The sequence below is a fragment of the Macrotis lagotis genome, chromosome 5 (assembly GCF_037893015.1).
Source record: "Macrotis lagotis isolate mMagLag1 chromosome 5, bilby.v1.9.chrom.fasta, whole genome shotgun sequence".
Taxonomy (NCBI): domain Eukaryota; kingdom Metazoa; phylum Chordata; class Mammalia; order Peramelemorphia; family Peramelidae; genus Macrotis; species Macrotis lagotis.
Window position 1 is genome coordinate 221,545,679 of NC_133662.1, and position 20,871 is coordinate 221,566,549.

General features: G+C 39.5%; 1 long non-coding RNA gene across 6 annotated transcripts in view; it reads left to right on the top strand.

The window, feature by feature from the left end:
- The first annotated feature begins 2,731 nt into the window (after positions 1–2,731).
- Positions 2,732–20,871, top strand: part of LOC141488453 (uncharacterized) — an 83,267-nt gene continuing 65,127 nt past the window's right edge. For 2 of the 6 annotated variants that reach the window (XR_012468686.1, XR_012468684.1), the window contains exons 1-4: positions 2,732–3,384; positions 4,872–13,716; positions 15,688–15,815; positions 19,330–19,597. This is a non-coding gene — a long non-coding RNA (uncharacterized LOC141488453). The remainder of the gene's footprint in view (positions 3,385–4,871; positions 13,717–15,687; positions 15,816–19,329; positions 19,598–20,871) is intronic. The other 4 variants (XR_012468687.1, XR_012468688.1, XR_012468685.1 and 1 more) reach the window with 4 other exon arrangements.

A 20,871-nucleotide genomic window follows, 5' to 3' on the forward strand; every position in this document is an offset into this window, starting at 1 on the left:
AAAATTACATTTTAATAAACCAATTTTTTAAATAGTTTTTATATAATCTCCATTTCTTGATGTATCTCTGATCTTCACATAATTTAGATCCACTCATTTAAGAAAGTATACAAGATTAATGTGTCTATTTCAATCTAGTCTATCGATGGAAACAGAGGATCTTGGGATCCTCTACTGGTCAGAATTGTTAGCTGACCTCTAGTTCAGGATACTTAACCTAGGGCTTGTGTGTTTGTGGTTTAAAAATATATCAATAATTACATCTCAATATAACTGATTACTTTGTAATCCTGTGTATTTTTTTTAATGAACTTAAAATGTTTGTTTTAAGGAATCCATAGGTTTCCCCAGATGGACATATTGAAATAGTCAGGGTGTGTATATAGCTGATGATTACCTAGTGTCTTTCTGTTTGCAAGGTATTCTATCTTCATTTGTTCATCACCTGTGCAATAACAAAAGTATTACTATACTTGTTTTATAGATGAGAAGATAGAAGCTCAGAGGGGTTAAGTCTCATGCCTGAAGTCACACAGGTGGTATGGGAGTGGAAATCCCCCATCTCTCCTGATGACAAGGCCAGTTCTCTTTCAGCTACACCACACCACTCTTATAATAAACTTCATTTCTCTTACATTCATATTTTCATTAATTCAAATTGCTTCTGCCCCCATCACTACCACCTTAGCTCAAATTAGTGAGGATTGTATTTGGTATCATAACCCCTAGCAAGCAGCACATTCTAATACCCAAGAGAGCTCATTAAATGAACGAGGGAGTGAATGAATGAGAGCAAAGATCCTGTTAGATCATGATTCATGACTTAATCAGCACTATTTTCCTTTAAATGCATTAGAGATGTGTGAGATTAAAATGAGTGTATGTAAGATGCCTTCTTTTCTGCCTCACAAATATTCCATTGTCAAACCGAGGCCTGCCCTGCTTGCCATCTGCCCCAACCTGGCAGATTGACAGAACCTGTTGTTGGCTGTCCTTGCTAGCGATCCTCCTTGTCGACCCTATTAGATGGTCATTGTTGTTTTTAGCAAACAGCTGATGCCTCATGGAAATTTCAACACGTTATTCTTCTCTGCTCCATTTATCTTTTATTTTGTATGGCTTTTTTTCCTCATCTTTATTAGCAGGGGCATTTGCTGGGAAAAAACTAGATCTCTGTCACTTAGTGGTTTTCAGTTCCCAACCCACCTGGAGTCAGAAACACATCTCTGTGACAGAACAATTGGTTGCTATGGAAACAATTGTCCTCCCGAGATCCAAAAGCTTACCCTCAGGAGAAGTGAGAGTGGTAGATTAGTTGGAAGAGGGAAGCATGGTAGCTTCGGGTCTTGGGCTATTGAACAACTGGAGCCCCTTTCTTCAAAGTAGTCAATCTTATCTGACCCTGAGACAACCAACTGCTTCATTCCCATCTCCCCTCTGTCAGCCCCAGGAGAGATGTAAATCTAGAAGGAATCTAAAAGATAGAGCACATAGTTCAACTCCATCATTTTACAGATGGGGAAACTGAGGCCCGCTGGGGTTCAGAAAATTGCCTAAAGGCACATGGGTAGTTAGTGGTAGCACCAGGATTCAAATGTGAGTCTCTTACTTCCAAATCTTAAATGTGACCTCCTTTCAAACAGCTTGCTAGTCTTTCTTCCAAGACTTCCCTGACTCTATTTCCTTTCACTCTATAATCAGAGCCATTGCCAGTATTTAGATAGTTGGTTTGCATAGAATTATTTTGTGATCTGGTCTTGATTTTCTCCAATGTATATATACTTTGCCTCCCCAACTGTATCATGGCAATTTAGATGGAATAGTCCTGAAGTCAGGAGGATTCATCTTCCTCTGGCCTCAGGTACTTCCTAGCTGCGTGACCCTGGCTAAGTCACTTAACCCTGTTTGCCTCAGTGTCCGCATCTTTCAAATAAGCTAGAGAAAGAAATGGCAAACCTCTCCAGTATCTTTGCAAAGAAAATCCCAAATGGAGTCACCAAGAGTCAGACATGACTGAAAACAACTGAACAACTATATCATATAAGCTATATATTATTTACTCTTTGAGAGGTCCCTTAGAACTTTACTAAAACTTAAATATTTGTCACATAGAACCCCAGTATAGGATGGCAGATTGAGAGTTGAACAATGTTTTAGAGGCGCTCTCTGCCAAGTGAGATATGCTACACAAAGTCATAGAGTAAAAGGTAAAAAACAGAGGTGAAATTTTAATCTAGGTCTCTAACTCCAAATCTAGAATCCTTCCCTTCCTATAATCATCATAGCTTATATTTTCTGTAGCACTTTAAGGTTTACAATGTACTTTAAAAATATTTCATTTTAGGGGTGGCTAGGTGGTACAATGGAAAGAGCACCGGCCCTGGAGTCAGGAGTCCAAATCTGGCCTCAGACACTTCATAATTACCTAGCTGTGTGGCCTTGAGCAAGCCACTTAACCCCATTTGCCTTGCAAAAAAACTAAATAAATAAATATTTAATTTTAATCCTCAAACCCTGGGAGGTAGATGCTAATATGATTCCCATTTTATGATGAAAGAACTGAAGCAAGTGGAGGTTAAATGACTTGCCCAAGATCATAGCGCCAGTAAATAATATATGTGGCAGCATTTGAACTTAAGTCTCCCTGAATCCAAGTCTGTCCACTGTGATCCCTAGTTACCTCTCTTCATTTTACAAATGAATAATTGCCTCCCAGAGAAGGGAGGCCCAAGTCCTATGAGGTGACTTGGAACTCAAGTCCTCTCCAGATCTGAGGGTCTTCCCACTAACCTCCAGATACCTTTGCCTTTGGGGTATGGTGGGAAAGGGAAGAAGGAAGAAGAGAATAGAGAATGATGTTGTTTCTACTTTGAGTCATCTATTTAACTGATTTTAAACTAAGGCTCTAGGTAAACAATTAGAGATATTCAGTAGAGTTAAATAGTAACTGTGTAGGAGGTTCACTTACCTTGGAAAGAAGAAAGATTTGAAGTGTAAATAGCTCTACAAAAGCTGTTTGAAAAAAAATTAGACTGGACAGAAGAAGAAAGAAGAGAATGGAGGAGGTGGTGGGGTCCAGCTTTGAATTCCAGTATTTTCTATTTCCCATATTCTTTGTCTCTATTGAAGTGCATAGGGGCTCTGAGTCAGAGTCTGAATCAGGAAGATCTGGGTTCAGATTCTCCCTCAGCAGCTTGAGGAACCTGTCATACATCCCTCTAGGCTTCAGTTCTCTTAGCCCTAAAAGGAGATGGTTGAACTCAGCGGCCCCTGGAATGTCTTTCAGCCTTCCAGCCATGATTCCCAGGATCCCAGAACTCATGAGGTCTCCACTCTCTTCAGTGGAATATTACTACAAAGAGTCAATGCTTCTCTCAAGATCAGGTACTGTGTGTAATTGTTGTCTATTCGATCGGGGAGTTTTCCATTGTCTTTGCTTTTATGGGGACAGGAGTGGATGAAGAGGACCAGATAGGGTTAGGGGGGAGGTTGAAATGGAGGGCGATAACCTGACTCTGTGATTTCATGTGCAAAAATCCTGTGTCTCCTGCCACATCGACCTCCAAACCCACTATGATAGAAGCTGCCTTCTATATAGTTCTTTGAGGGTTTCCAAACATAATATATCTCATTTCATCCTAGGAATCACCCTGTTTTGTAGAGGACAGTCACAGGATAACTATTCTTACTAGAAGAGATGGCAGAGTCCTTTTTATTCAACATCTTCATTTTACAAAGAAGGAAAGGGACATTCAGTGCTTTCCCCAAGATTAGTAAGCATAAGAGAAGTCAGAATTTGAACTGGGGCTTCTGATTCCATAATCAGTGCTCTTTCCATTGTGCCTATTATCTCCATTAGACAGATGAGCAAACTGAGGCTCTTCCAACTCTTTATCTCATATCCCTTTACTTTAAAAATATAATAGAGAATGTATTGCATTCTACCAGCATTTACTGTATAGCCTAACAATTTTCCTCCCAAACCATTTAAAAGCCACACAAGGCAATGCAGAATACGATTGTTGGGCATTAACTGGGAGCTCACTCAGTAGCAAAGGTAATGATTGACTAGTCTCAACCCAAGGGCTAAGAGACAGTCAATGGAACACCAGAGTTGGAGTCAGTAGACAAGGTTACAATTCCCAGGAATTGCCTGGAGCTCTCAGGGGGTAGGACATAGAAACAGTAGAGTAGAAAGAAGACTGAGTTTGGAGCCAGGGGACCTGGTTCAAATCCTGCCTCAGTTACTTATTACCTATGTGGCAGTGGAAAAGAACTGAAACTTCCTAGATCTTCATAAAAGAAGGAGATAGAACTAGCCAATTTCTAATAGTTATAATAATATATAGTTCTAAATCTCAGATCCTGTTGATGTCTAAAGCTCTTTGGTACATGGAGTCTGTGAAGACAATTTGGGAGGAAAGTAGGGTGGGCCCAGATACATTCTCCCTGATGTCTTAAAAATTGGTTTTATATTTTAATTTAATATGTGCTAACTCATAATTTAAAAGATAGATTGTATTACATCTTAAAGTGTTGTATAATGCATAACTTGTACTCTTAAGTTTAGTTTGGTTTTAATCTTTTTTACTTTAGTGAATAAAAATTAGATCCTTTATAAACAAATAAAATTCCTTGGATTATAAAGTTGAGTGGAATATACTGCTCTCACCTTGGTAGCCTGGTAGAACAGTCTGTACTTGCTGCTAAGTTTGGTGCATGAAAATGATTCTTTTTATTTGACAGAGGGGAGTTGGTTCTTTAGATAAGCATCAAGATACTTATCTGTAGTCTATTGTGAGCAAGGCATTTTAGGTGAATGGGCCACAAGCTTGACTGAATTCAGAACATTTTGTTTGTCCCTTGGGCAGAGACCTTCAGTAAGAAATTAAATGGAAAAGATTTCAATATGAAAACATCTCAACTTAAGGAACTCCCTAAAGAGGAAAGTCTCTTCATTGACTAGAACCATTTGTGATTCCATAAATAAAACCTAAGAAGTTGCCTCAAGTCTTCAAGTATTGTGAGTCTGGGGGTCATCACATGGTAAATGACCACATGTGTAGGATGGTCTGGTGGGCCAATTTGAGAAAACCTCATTCTGAACTTGTTTTTAAATATGAGATTCTACTAATCATTAATAATTGATAAATAATATTCTATTAATAAAAAGTGTAGCCTGGAAAAACCATAGGGTCAGCACTTGGAATAAGAACCCTGGTTTGAGTTTCACCAGTTGGGTCAAACTTAGGACCCATGGACTCTGCTGCTTCTAATCATGTGACTTAGAGGGAACCATTGATCTTTCTGGGCTTCAATTTCCTGATCTCTCCAGGGAGCTGGACCAGGAAATCTTGAAGGTCCTTTCCAGCATTAGCATTCAATGATTTTATTTGACTTCATTGGTATCCTCCTATGAGGAGTTTCCTACCAGGGCAATGGAAAGGCAATGGATGGCAGGTGTGAACTAGACTACAAGAAACCCAGAGGAGGGCCAAGAATAAATTATGTCATCAAGAAAGAGTATGATAGAGAAAATGGATTTATCCAATGGCAAGAGCAAAGAATGACTGATCACTAACGAGAGAGAGAGAGAGAGAGAGAGAGAGAGAGAGAGAGAGAGAGAGAGAGAGAGAGAGTAAATATGGAACACAATTACTGGAGGTGATCTTCTGGGAGAACATGAACAAGTCACATAGGAGGTATAGTCATGGATGGGATGTGTGGCAATCTACATCATTAGAAAGAATTCTTGAATAGATGAGATCTGAATCCTCATCAGAATCCTCTAGAGGAAGACTAGGATATGGACATTCTCTGTTCCCAACAGAGGATCGATAACTATACTGACTCAATGACTTGGTTAACAGTCTACCTAAACCAAGCATACCAAGTCTCATTTGTCAGAGAACAATGGCTCTTGGAACACAATGATCTACCAACATTGCCATTTCCACTTCCCAAACCATTTTTTAAAATGTTTAAGAGTAGCTCTTAATGAATATTTTAATGCCTCATTGTATCTCTAAAGTCCATCAACCTAGGCAGTCCCAGAGAACAATTCAAAATGTTCTACCCCAGAGCCCATAGTCACTTTCAGAATTAATATGTAAGAGAAGTACTTCTGTATTTTAATATCTGAACATGGGAGAGAATTGCAGTAACTCTAGGCAGAAAGATTCTGGAAAATGTCCAAGAATGATCCAGGGCCAAGGTTTGGCTCACTTAAAGATTCTGGACAAGACTAGATGATCTCTCAGATCTCTTCTGACTAAATCTGCCTGTTGGGCCTTTGAGTTCAAAATGGTGGCCAATTTTCTCTCTAAGCTGCAAAGGCTATCCACTTACAAGAATACCTCCACGTCTAGCTTTTATTGATATGACAACAATTGAAAGTGAATGAGATAGTACTCAAAAAGAAATCATTAAAGTTTGTCTTTGATCTTCTCTATGTCTTTTTTTCTGTGTCCTCTGTCCCCTTCCCATCTCTTACCACCTTTTACCACTTCTTCAACTCCACATGAAGCCAATATGGTATCCTATAGGTAAGCAGCTGACCAGTGATTTCAGGAATGGGCGCTCACTGTTATTTCAGTCAAGGGAGAAAGAGAGAAATGAAAGAGGGCAAAAGGTAGCATTCAGAGAAAGAAGAGAAGATTGAAAATCATCAGGCCCATAATAGAAATAATTCAATTCAATTAAAATCAGCAAATATTTATCAGGCACCAATTATACACAGGGTACTATTCAAGGTTTAAAATAGACAAAGATAAAAGTAACACATACTCCCTGCCCTCAAAGAGTCTAGACTCTTTGGGGGCAAGATAAGGCAATAAATATCTATTAAGCATTTATTATGAGCCAGACACTGTGCAAAAGGGGGAAAGGTACAAATACAAATAGTTGCACAGTTCCAACCCTCAAAGAGCTTGCATTCTAATGAGAGAAGGAAATATGAGAAAGTGAGCTAAAGCAGGGTGAAGGAGAGAAAAGGGTACCCTCTGAAAGGGTATGGTGTCAAAGTCCAGGAAATCAGAAGCCGAAAGGAGAGGGAAATAGCAGCAGACCTGACCACTTCTCCAAATTGGAGGATCTAGAGGCAACCCACTAATGGGAAAAAGGAAGTTGGCATGTCAGGATATTCTGGGATGAGAAGTACTCAAATACGGAGGAAGGCTGTAGGATAAGAGGATAGCTGATGCATTGGAGATGAAGTCAAGAGAGGATTTGGAAATACTTATATACAATGAAAGTATGATACAAGTCTAGTCATTCTCCCCATTGGGAAATCAAATTCTGGTCTTCCATATGACAGGCAGAGATATTCACTGCTTTATTAATGAGGAGTAGCTAAGTGATGTGGGCTAAAATACCAGCCTGGAGTTAGGAGGACCTGGGTTCAAATCTGACCCATTCACGTCTGGCCACTGGACCCAGATGGTTCCAGAAGAGAAAGTAAGATGGTTACTTTGTACAGTTCCCCCTTACTCAAATCCAATTCATGTGGTTGTCATGGTATCAACTCCCTGATGTCATGGTCCTCTTTGAGAACAAAGGATAAACATCATCATGATACAAGGCAGAATGAGAGAAGGATGAAGGAGAGATGCATACACCATTCTAGGAAAATTTGAGTTTCAAGAAACACTTTCTGCTGAAGGGATACAAAGAGGCTTCATGGAAAAGACAACATACAAGCGGTGCATCAAAGATAATGACTTCGATAGATGAAGAGAGGATGGAGGGTGTCCCAGGCATGGGAACATCAATTTTCATAGGCAAGAAAGATCAGGCCAACCTTGAGGAATAGCTTATTATCCAATTTACTAATACATAAAAGGATTAATGTCTTAAGAGTAAAATATAGATGGATAAACTGATGGCAAAGTAGGTTAAGGACCATAGTTGCTGAGAGAAAGTTGAATTTAATGTATTCAAGGAATGGCAGAAAACAGAGACTTTTTTCACTTCACATTCTGGGAAGATAAGGTAATTCTGTGGAGATCAAAGGGACCAGGTTGGATGTCTCCACATCTAGTCAGCAACATTGCCAAATTTCAGGACTAGAGATCTGGATGGGAAGTAGTTCTAGTTAGTAGATACCACAGGGCAATCATGGTTTGGGAGGACAGTAACTAGGAACAGAATACTTGGTCCATGTAGATGATTCTCCCTGATTAGACATGCAATCAGTAGTTATATAAGGAACAAATGAAGGGGCAGCTAGGTGGCACATTGGACAGAGCACAGGCAGGGCCTGGAGTCAGAAATACCTGAGTTCAAATTCAGCCTCAGATACTTAATAATTACCTAGCTGTGTGACTTTGGGAAAGTGACTTAACCCCATTGCCTAAAACAAACAAACAAACAAACAAATAAATAAATTTTTAAAAGAACCATTACAGAATAAATCTTAAAAAATAAAAAAAAAGAACTGAACTCTTTGCCCTCTTATCTTCAGGAAGATAAAGAGCCAGTAAGCATTTATTAAGCAGCAGCTATATGATATGTTACTTCACACATAGTGCTAGATGCTAATGATCTAAAGCCAAAAATGAAACACTCCCTTATTTCAAGAAGCTTACATTCTATAGGAAAAGATAACATGTGTTCATATAATTATAAATAAAATATATTCAAAACTAAAGAAAAGGTAATTATGGGCAGGTAGGTAGTACAGTGAATAGAACACCTGGTCTGAAGTCAAAAAGACCTGAGTTCAACTCTATCTTCAGATATTCCAAGAAGGAGAGATAAGGAAGAAGTTCATTTTAGCCTTGGGACAAGTATGTGAAAATGTAAAAATATGAGGGTGGGAGGGGGCAACCTAGTGTGGAGAAAACCAAGAAGTCCAGTTGGGGGCAGCGTAGAGAGCATGACAGGGAGAAATGTGTAAGAAAATTAGAAATGTAGGTTGGAGTCAACTCCTGAAGGGCTTTAAATAACAAACAGATGAGTGTGTATTGGATTCTGCAGACAAGATAATACATCAGCTATGTCTAATACTATCAGGAGGTAGTTTTTCCTCATTTCTTTCTCTTTCCCCTCTTCCTCATCATTATCATGGAGAGACTAAGCTTTGCTCAAAAAGTCCTAGGTCTTCCACTGCATCTGGGACCACTACTGGTCATCTTGACCTATTCTTGCCCCTGGATTCCAGAGCCCTGCCTCACTTAAATCCAATTTACTTGCAAGTCAAGATCCTCCTAATGTCATTGGTCCTCTTCCAGAAGGAAGGGCAAACAACTATAACAATCATTTATATAGTACTTTAATGTTGGCAAAGTGTTTTGAAAATTCAATTGTTCCTCCTACCAACCCTGGGAAGTAAGTACTATTATTATTGCTGTTTCACAAATGAGACAGATGATAAGTGACTTGTCCAGGATCACAGAGTTATCAAGTGTCTAAGGTGAATTGGAACTCAGGTCTTCCTCACTCCAGGATCAGTGCTCTAAGTGTCAGAATGTCACGGCTAGAATAGACCTTCGAGATCATCATGTCCCTCTCCTTGATTTTACAGATGAAGACCTGACTCCCAGAGAGCTTGAGTAAACTGCTAAAGGTCACACAGTTAGAGTTCACTCAGGAGTTCCCTAGGTAGACTCCAAGTCTAGGGCTCTTTCATTTTCTACACCGCCTCCAACAGCCAAGACTTCCATTTATTAGTGAGAATCATTTTCTAGTTTTAGCACCCAATATTGTGTTACATATTGCATGACTACTTGTATTTCAGGCTATTTCTAAATAAAAATTGATCTGCTCATTTTGTCCATGTAAAAAGGACATACATTGGCAGTTATCTACATTTCTAAATTAGAGAACCACAGGATTTAGGACTAGGAGGAGACATAGCCCACTTAAGAGGAAATAGAGACTCATTAAAGTAATCTCCTTGACCCAAGATCACAGAGACAGCCAGGGTTCAAACCTAGGTTTTCTGACCAAATCTAGTATTCTTCTTCTCTACCATCTTACCCCTTCATCCTCATCATCCCCGACCTTTTCTGATTTCAAAAAGTAATTTATTTGACCAATCCAATTTGGGTTCAAAGAGACCCCACTGAATCATAGTGCACTTTTTCAGGATCTAAGGGCCTTTGGCAAAAACACTGGGAATGATAGAATCTTTCAAATGGGACGTTCAGGTTCAATATTATGATTTACTGGTATTTCAGTTAAGGAAATTGAGGCAAAAAATGAGATTAAATGATTTGCTCATTTGTATAACCAATAAGTGGAAGAATAATGATGAAACCCCAATTCTTGTAGCAGCATAATCCAACACAAGTTTTGTAGCTAGGCAGGCCAAGAGAGGGGGGAATTATATCCATCTTCATATAGACGGTGGCATTAAAATCAGCCCTTCTGCCTCCAGACCCAGTGCACTCTCTTCCTATAATTTAAGTCATGGCAATACCTTCCCGATGTCATGGTCCTCTTTGACAACCAAGGACAAACAACTCTCTTCCCATTTCAGATGAAATGTAAATAAATTCTAACAGGGTTAGGGAACAAAAGAAGACAGTTTTTCCTTTTCCCTATTGGAAAGCTGTTTATTGTATAAGTAACCTAAGGGTCATAGAATGTATTTTGTGTGTGTGTGTGTGTGTGTGTGTGTGTGTGTGTGTGTGTGTGTATAGAAGAAAGGAAGGGAAAGAGGGAGACAGTTTTTAAACTCAAGCTACTTGGCTGGTCACATCTGGCTCATTTTTGAGTTAGTTGTTTTTGTAAACAAACCTACAGGGTGTCTTCTAAGCTAAGATACCATTACAGACAAACAATGGGAATATTTCCCTAGGTATCCAGAATAAGGTGGTTCATCTTTCCCCAAAAGACAAGTTCAAATAGTTTCTCCAGAGTGAACAAAGATATAATGCAGAATACAGGAACCCTAGCAAGATAATCTGAACCTAACTCTGAAGGGGCCTTGCTGCCCACTGTCCACTATTGACAAGCAAAAGGTCTCTGTCTATAAGAAGGGGAAAACACAGAGAAAAGGAAGCTGGGAAGGTTTAAAGCAGCAGCATAAATGTTTTAGAAAGATTTCCTCTGGTTCAGACCTACCGACTTAATTCTTTGCCTCTACACCTAGCTGCCACTTCAATAGGAACATTTTAAGAAAAAAAAGAAGGCAGTAGCAGAGAGGGGAAACACAATAAAAACAAAAAACTGAAAAAGCTTTTAAGGTGGGAAAATGCACTGCAAGAGTCAGAGCTAACTGCATTATAGAAGAAATTGGAAAGTTAATATTGAACAATTAGAAAGCTTAGGGTACCCGCTATTAGATTAAGGCCTGTCTAGAGGATAAAGTTCACAGTTTGCAGGAAGAGGCAACAAGCTCTGCAAAATCTGAACATCAGGAGGCTTCTGGATCTGGTATAAACAGTGTCTTTTACTCAGAATCAAGCCAAGTCAACAATCTTTTTTTTTTAAAGTGACTACTATATGCTAAGAAATAGAAAATGACAAAAAAAATAAGTCTTTGCTCCCAATCTAATGGGCAAACAACATACAACTATGTGGATAGAACATTGACCCTGAATTCAGGAGGATGAGAGTTCCAGCCTCAGACACTGGACTCTCACTAGCTATGTGACCCTAGGCAAGTCACTTAACCCTGACTGCCTTGCTTCCAGGGCCATCTCCAATTGTCCTGATTCATATTTGGCCATTGGACGCATATGACTCTGGAGGAGAAAGGGGATTTAGCACAGCACTCCCTCACTCAAATCCAATTCATGTTTGTCATGGCATCACCTCCCTAAAGACATGGTCTTCTTTGAGAATGAAAGACATCAAAAAGTAATAACTAACATTTATATAGCATTTACTAAGCACCAGGTACCATATTAAGAGCTTTACAATTTGCAATCTCACCTGATCCTAACAACAACTCAGGAGGTAGGGGCTATTTTTATCCCCATTTTATAGAGAAGAGGAAGCTGAGGCAAACAGGTTAAATGACTAGTTCAGGGTCACACAGCTGATAAGCGCCTGAGGCTGGATTTGAACTCAGGTCTTCCTAGCAAGATATAGACAGGACAAATCGGAGATAATCTCAGAGAGAAGGCATTAGCAGTAACTGGGATTGGGAAAGGGGACTGAAGGATAATTGCTATCCTTTCTTATAAGTCTAGTCTCCAGTTTCTCACCTATTTGTCTTTTTTTCCCTTAAAATAGTTGTTTTCTTTCTGATTTATAAAAGCCTTAATTCACTCAAAGGTTCCTGATGAATGCAGTGGGGTTTGCAAATCTTTCTTTCCCTCTCCCCCTCTCCAAGAAGTTTTAATTCACTTGCAAGTCATAACATCTCCTTCCTGCTGTCATGGTCTTTGAGAGTGAAGGGCAAGCAACAATAGAAGGTAATCTTGGGGAACCTTAATAACTAGTTCCTGCTCCCCTGGAGGCAATATGGTGGAGAAGTTGGGGTGTGAAGTTCTTACACTTTAGGGAGATAGTAAGTTTCTCTTCACTGGAGGAATAGGCCGGATGACCACTTGTTAATATTGTTGGGGTATGTAGTGAACTAGATGGTCATTGAGGTCCCTTCCAAATCCCAAACTCCAGCAATCTAAATAATTTGGTAAAGGGATCTTTGGAATAACCAGCGACTTTCTCATGATTCAGATGGGGCACCCAGAGGCCATAGAGGTCAGGGAAGTTTTTACCCAGTCATAGTATGAATAAAATGACCGACTCACATTTATCTCTTACCATAATATATTTATAATAACACATTAATTTTCTCAGAACAACCCAGTGAGGCAAATAGGTGTTGGCTGGCTAAAAAAGGATATGAAATTGAAAGTCACCCTGAGCTACCAAGGGAACTGGGAAGGGAGAGCAGCTTACAGAAAACAAGAGGAGGCATGTTCTGGCTGTTCCTGCTGAGAGAACATGTGGCCCCGAGGCCCAAGGTCACGAAAACAAAGATTCAGGAGCAGACTTGGGAAACCACGGCACCCTTGTATGGAGATGTTTAAGCAGGGGGACAGTAAATCTGGTATGTTTCCTGGCAGCTCCCACCTCTCACCTCCCACTTTGGGAACGTCTAGAGGAGGCCAAGGGCTTGGTCATGAGTGCTCAGGCAAAAATTGGATTCCACTTGGCAGATAGACTGCAAAGAGGAATCCTCATTCATGCATTAGTTGGACTGAGGTGCTTTTGGATTAGGGGAAATGTCATTTTCTAGAACCTTAGCTCCAAAGCAGGTAGAAAAACCACACTACTATGCTGGAAGGGATTGCAATGTCCGGTGTCATGGTTTCTAGCTGAAGGAGACACAAAGAACTTAGAAAACAGAGGACCTGAGCCTTGGAGAATGAGGCTAGAGACTAAATGAAGAGAGAGAGGTAATCCTGGGCACCCCCAGGTGTGGAAGCCTAGCCAGGGTAATACTTTCCGTCATTGAGCTGACAAAGGCTGCTGGGAATAGTTGCTCTTCCATGGGGTTGGCCAATTTTCTAGGGGCTCTAAAATGAGCCCCATTTTTATTTTTTCCTTTGGTCAAAAAACATTTATTAATCCTTTTCTAGGACAGATGATACAAAGTAGAATAACAGTCACTTCCCTCAAGGAGCTCACATTCTAATTGAGGAAACAACATGCAAACAAATATACACATAGAAGATACACAGACAGGATAAACAAGACGGAATCCCAGAGGGAAGTCACTGGGAAGAAGGAACAATCGGAAAAGGCTTCTTGCAGAAGGTAGGATGGGAGTTGACTTTTGAGAAGCCTGGAGACAGAGGCAAGAAAAGGCAGCATTCTAGTCATGGGGAAAAGGCACAAAATTGGGAGATGAAATAGTTTGTTCAAAGAACAAGAAAGGCAATGTTCCTGAAACACAGACTATGTAGGTGGAAGTAAAATAGAAGGAATTTGAGAAAGTTGAAAGAAGTCAGGTTTTGAAGCTTATGAATTGAATTCAAATAAAGTTATTCATTCTTTAACACTCATAATTTGGGTATTTGAAATGGGAATTGGTAGCAGTATACATTCAACTGGCCAAGAGAAAAGAACCCAAGAAGAGAGAGAAGTCTCTCCAAATATGCGCAGACGCTGACACAAGGGATAGCCAGGGAATGGAAGACCACCAACCCAATGCTAGGATCATGCATGAGTCCCATTTTTATATGTAGTGTTGAAGTATTTTCAGATTAAAGTACATACTGGTTCAAAATATAAAATATCACTAGAATGAAAGACACTTTTTAAAAACTGGATTATTTTTTGTTTGCTCTTGGAAATTCTTGTCAGTAGTGATGAGAACCAGAAGGAGAGAGAGTGGGAGGCTCACCGCCTAGAAGGGGATAGAGAATTATTGCTGTTGTTTAATAAGTGGATTAAGGTTTGAAAAATGCTTTCCATATATTATTTCCTCTGAATTCTACCATGACTGTGTGAAGTAGGTAGAACAGGCATTATTGTCCCCATTTTATAGTTAAGGACACAGAGGCTTAATAGGGTTAAATGACTTACCCAAGGTCATAAGTATCTGAGGCAGATTTTGATCCTTGTAATTCCAAGGCCAGTATTCTATCCACTACAAAGTTCAGCAAACCCCACAAAATGATATTCCATATCTCCACTTCTGCCATCAAAGACCTCATGGGCAATTCATCAGAAAGGGCATAATTGCTAGAGTTCATAATTTTAATGTTTTCTGAAGTTTTTAAATTTGTTTCTGAAATGTTTACTTCCCCAGAAGAAGGATTTCTCCACTCATTTACTATGTTTTTGGCATTTTTTGGTAGGTGATTTCTCACATGCTTATGTTCATAGCTGGGTTTAGCAAAGGAAGAATCCTAATTCCTGAGACCTCATCCTCAGCCTTGACCTTTTCAGTCTTTGCAAGTCAGACAGGTCATTCCTTTTGAAATCTACCAAACTGGGCTTAAGGTCCAGGATGATCCAATGAGTCAACATTTTTATTTGTAATGTTGAAGCATTTTCCAATTAAGGTACAAAAATAGAAGGTATCATTACTAAAATGACAGACTTTTGTTGGTCAATTCTTTTAGACGGTTTTGAATCTCTTTTAAATGTTCCCTGGAAATAACTCAGAGAAGAAAACAAAGAGAAGAAATCTTTTCTTCTCATTCAGTCCCAGGATTTTGTTGTGGTGAGCAGGCCCTTGGAAGCTCAGGATTTTATACTTAGAAGGAACATGAAATTAATATTAAATTTTTTTTTAAAAAAAGATTAATATTAAGGGGCAGTAATGGTACAGGAGAAAGAACAACCAGCTCTGGAGCCAGTAGAACCCGAGTTCAAATGTGACCTCAGACATTTATTAGTTATGTGATTTGGGGTGAGTCACTTAACTGCAATTGCTTCCTCCTCTCCCCCCCAAAAGACTAATATTAAATTAATTAGGGAATTAGTCCAATCCCCTTGTTTTGCAAATGAGTCCCAGAATCACATGCATAGATAATTGTGGAATCAGTACTTGGAACCCTATTCTTTCCATACTTTGTCCAAGACTCTTTACACTTCAACATTTTGACACTACATTGCAGTCAAAAGATCTGGATTCAATTTCTGACTCAGAATGACAGAATATACTATGTATATTATTTATTTATTCATTCATTCATTTATTTATTATTATTATTATTATTATTATTATTATTATTATTATTATGAGACCTGACTGGTTTTTGCCTCTCTTTTTGGCAGCCAAGTGGTGAAATGGATAGATCAGGAAGATCTGAGTTCAAATTCAGCTGCAGGCACGTACTAACTGTGTGTCTCTGGGCAAGTCACTTAACCTGTGCTTCCTCAGGTTCCTCATCTGGAAAATGGAGGTAATAATAGCAACTATCTCCCAAACTTGTGAAGATTAAATTATATGAAATAGGTTTGTGGGAAGCTAGGTAGTCTAGTGGATAGAGCACCAGCTATGGTGTCAGGAGGACCAGAGTTCAAATCTAACCTAGTTGTGTGGCCTTGGGCAAGTCACTTAACCCCATTGCCCTGAAAAAAAAATGAAAGTTTTTAGCACCATGCAGAGAGTAGACACTATATAAATGTTAGCTATTATTAGTGCTGTGTCCCCAGTGTTTAGCACAGACCCTGACCCATAACTGGAGTTTAATAAATGATTATTGGTTTTTTGCTTGTTTTTGGAAGCAATCGGGGTAAAGTGACTTGGCCAGGGTCACATAGGTAGGATCCTTCAAGTTCTAAATACTCTCTGATAAGAGGATATCTTCATTGGAAGCCTAGAAGATTCTAGTGAAGTATTATGAATGTAGAATTATAGGTTTAGTATTAAAAAGGATCCCAGGAACTGTCTAGTCTACTTTGAATGTTGGATCATAACTTTAGAACTTAAAGGGATCTCAGAGACTGTTTAGTCTAAACTCCTGATTTAACAGAAGAGGAAACGGAGGCCCCAAAAGATAGTATGACTTGCCCAAAGCTACCAATAGAATTTGATCTCAAGTCTTTTGTCTCCAGAACCAGGCAGGGGTTCCATCCCTTGATGCCAGTATCATTCATTCGTTCCTTCAAGAAGCATTTATTAATCACCTGCTGTAGCAGAGACAGAATTAATATAGCAGAGTGAGCTACTGATCTAATTCAGTCCATCAATATCAGTCCTTCATGAAATCCCAATGGGCAAGGACTGTTATCAATGGACTTTCTTTTGTGAAAGTGTTCAGTACTGCCCTTGCCGGGTTTCTGCAAAGAATTTCGAACCACAGAACGGCTACTGCATGTCCATCGGAGGAGCTGGTCTGCAAGTCACAGCAGTCCTTCCTGCCTAGCTAATTTAGCAGGGGTTCCTAGGAACACCATTCCTCTGGCATCCATTTTCTCTAAGAACAGAAAAGCCATGTCTGCTCCATTGTTGAGGTGAGGGAGACCCCAAGCGGTGGTTTATATTATTGGCATACCTATCTCTCCCACTTTTTATTTATATATATATAAAAATCACATATAAAAAATTAAATATAATTTAATTTATTTAATTTAACCCTATGTTTTGCAGGAAAAGATGCTGGTACCTCTTTGAGAAATATTTAGAAATAATATTTTCTCTAACTTAAAAACCTTTTTAGTCTCTTTGTTTTGAAAGTGAGTTAGACTCATGGACAAGAGTCTTTCTTAGAAAAATGAATGATAACAAAGCAGCTTATTAAGAAAAATGCTTTCCTCATTCCCCTTGAAATGATTAGGCTATTCACCCATTTTAGAGAATGTTTCTTCACTGAACAGATTATTTGACACAAAGACCTATCATTCTCCACGGAGAAAAGAAGTAAGAAATTGATTCCAGGGACAAGTCCCTTTAGATCCTACAGGGAGGAGTCTAGGAAGGAATTAAGTAATGACTCTTTCCTTGTTCAAGTCTCCTGTAATTGTTTCCTTCAAATCATTTTGGGCTAGATATATGTGAGAAGCCATGGGGGAATTTGTCAGTTTTAACATCTCTCTCTCTCTCCAAGCCTAGAAATGATTTGCTATTAATGATCAATTTTTATAAAAAAAAAATAAAAAGCATGGGAGCAAGAACACAACCTTGATTCACAGCATTGGTGACTGGGAGAGGACTATCCATTATCCAGAACCCAGGCAAGCACACCATCATGAAAGTGACACACAACACTGATGAAATTCTCTAGGCAACCAAATTTTGTTTTTGTTTTTATTATTTTGCAAGGAAATGGGGTTAAGTAGCTTGCCCAAGGCCACAAAGCTAGGTAATTATTAAATGTCTTAATAATTTGAACTCAGGTCCTCCTGACTCCAGGGCCAGTTCTCTATCCATTGCGTCACCTAGCCGCCCCAATAATCAATTTTAAATAATTTATTTTACCTAGCAGACTTAACACTGTAAACACTGTATAATTTTTTTCTTATTTTTCCTTCATTCCCCCCTCCCCCAAAGTTACTAAGGTATTAATCAAATGTTTTGAGAGACTAAGATAGAGTTCTGGGGAGGCAGCTGGGTGGTGCAGTGGATAGAGCACCGGCCCTGGAGTCAGGAGGCCCTGAGTTTAATTCCAGTCTCAGACATGTAATAATTACCTAGCTGTGTGGCCTTGGGCAAGTCACTTAACTCCACACCTTGTTTTCAAAAAACATAGAACTCTACCTGGTCTTAAGTAACCTGGGTTTTGCTTCCCTTGTGCCTTCCCACATGGGAAAGAGGTCAGAGTAAAGTTTTAAGGTTTCTTTCCACTCTGAATCCTATTATATATATATATATATATATATATATATATATATATATATATATATATATAGAATAAGTCCATAGACAATGGTGTGTGGAGGGAGGGTACTTCAGAATCTATTTTTTTGGACTAGATAATGACTTTCATATTTATCCAAGTCTATTGAATCTAGGCAGATTAAGAACATAAACGTGAAAGAAAATAGGAGGAGGGAGGGGGAAGAGAACTAGAATTCCCAAGGAGAACCTGATATATATAGATTTATTGAAAGAAAGGGTAAATAGAAGCAATTAGTCAATCAAGAATAAATAAAAACAGAAGACAAAAGTTGGTCAATGGCCTAATAGAGTTTAAAACGAGGAGAACTTGAGTTCAAATTTGGCCTCATGCACTTGACAGCTCTGTGACCCTGGACAAGTCACTTAACCCTATTTGCCTTTATTTTCTCATCTGTAAAATGAGCTGGAGATATTTTTATGATTTGGTTGTTGTCCTTCATTCTTGGGAAAAACCAAAATGACTTATGTTAGAATCAAGTTACAGTGTGTCCAACTATGATGGATCAGACCAGTAGGAATTGGGAATGCTCTACTACAGGTCGGGCACAATAGGTCACATGAGCATTTGGGGTAGATTTTCTAAATTTGAGCTACTACAATTGCACTACAACATACCCGACATGGGTACATGTTGGGTAGTACTGTGCCAGTGTCCTTTACATCACATAACCAATTCCAAAGGATTTTTTGTTTTGTTTTTGCAAGGCAATGGAGTTAAGTGCCTTGCCCAAGGTCACAGAGCTGTTAAGTTTTAAGAGTCTGAGGTCGGATTTGAACTCAGGACCTCTTGACTCCAGGATCGGTTGTTCTATCCACTGTGACAAGTAGCTGCCCCAATTCCAAAATTCTTAAGAGACCTTAGGAGTGTTCTTGTATAACTTTTTCTGACACTCCTCCCCACCTCTCCAACCCCTCTCTGAGTGTTTGCCCTGAGACTATAAAATATGTCTTTTTGGTAGGAGTACATTTGATATTTGAATGTGTCCAGCCCATCATAGTTGTGCTCTTTGTGAGATCGAATATTTGGCAATTTAGTTTGAGAAAAGACTTCAGTGTTTGGTATCTTCTCCTGCTAGATGATCTTTAGGATCTTCCCAAGACAATTCAAACGGAAGTGATTCCATTTCCTGACATGGCACTGGTAGACTGTCCAGGTTTCACAGGTATTCAACCATTGAGGTCAATGTAGCAGCTCTTCAGAACCAAATTTCAGTTTTGTAGTCAGTCTAATGCCTCTTATCTCTCATTCTTTCCCCTGAGCCTCCCAAATTCAGAGGTAGCTCTTGCAATGCATGTGTCAGCCTCATCATTAACGTGTACATTCCTGGAAAGTATACTGTCAAGGTAAGTAAACTTATCTACAACATTCAAAACTTCTCCATTTGCTGTAACCAGTGGTTCCACATATGAATAATGTTGTGCTGGTTGATAGAGGAGCTATGTTTTCTTGATATTGTTAGGTCAAAATTAGCACAAGCAGCAGAGAATCAATACTTTGCTGCATCTGTTTTAGAGACTGTATAGAGTGCCCCAACATCCACAAACTAAAAATCATGCACCAATACTCCCTCCACTTTAGTCTTGGCTTGTAACTTTTTCAAATTGAAGCATTATCATCAAGTGCAGGAGCTGACCTTGAAGCCGTGTTCATCCTCAGTGAAGACATTTGACAACATGGATGAAAACATCGTGTTTTAAAAAGCATCGGAGCAGGGGTGGCTAGGTGGCGCAGTGGATAAAGCACTGTCCCTGGAGTCAGGAGTACCTGGGTTCAAATCTGGTCTCAGACACTTAATAATTACCTAGCTGTGTGGCCTTGGGCAAGCCACTTAACCCCATTTGCCTTGCAAAAAATAAAAAATAAAAAGCATGGGAGCAAGAACACAACCTTGACTCACACCATTGGTGACTGGGAGAGGACTATCCACTATCCAGAACTCGAGCAAACACGCCATCATGAAAGTGACACACAACACTGATGAAATTCTCTGGGTAAACAAATTTTGCTTTTATTTTATTTTTTGCAAGGCAATGGGGTTAAGTGGCTTGCCCAAGGCCACACAGCTAGGTAATTATTAAATGTCTTAATAATTTGAACTCAGGTCCTCCTGACTCCAGGGCCAGTGCTCTAACCACTGAACCACCTAACCACCACCCCCAGCCACATTTTGACATAATTTTCCACAAATCCTTATTTCAGACAATATTAAAGGCATTGGTCACATGTGCAAATATTGCCTACAGATTTCTGTTCTGCTCCTAAAGGAAACAGACGGGATTTATGCAGACTTGCCCCTGGCCTGCCACATCCTATGGCCAAGCTACTCCAGAGCAGAGCAAATCCTGCCTTCTACATGGAGTCCCACTGGAATGGCTTCGGACTGCAGCCTCTTTTCCATAATGTGGGATCACCAATGGGTGAAATTTGAGCTGGAGGCTAACAATTATAACTTGAGCAAATACTGCCAGTGTAGATACTCTGAAATAGGAGGGGAGAATTCAGAGTCCACTGCCCTGCTAGGTAGGAAACCTGGAGTTAAGTGAGCAATGATGAACAGCCCATTGATGGCTAGTAAAACTGTACAGGAGAATTCAGCACCTGAGTACTAGATGTGCCT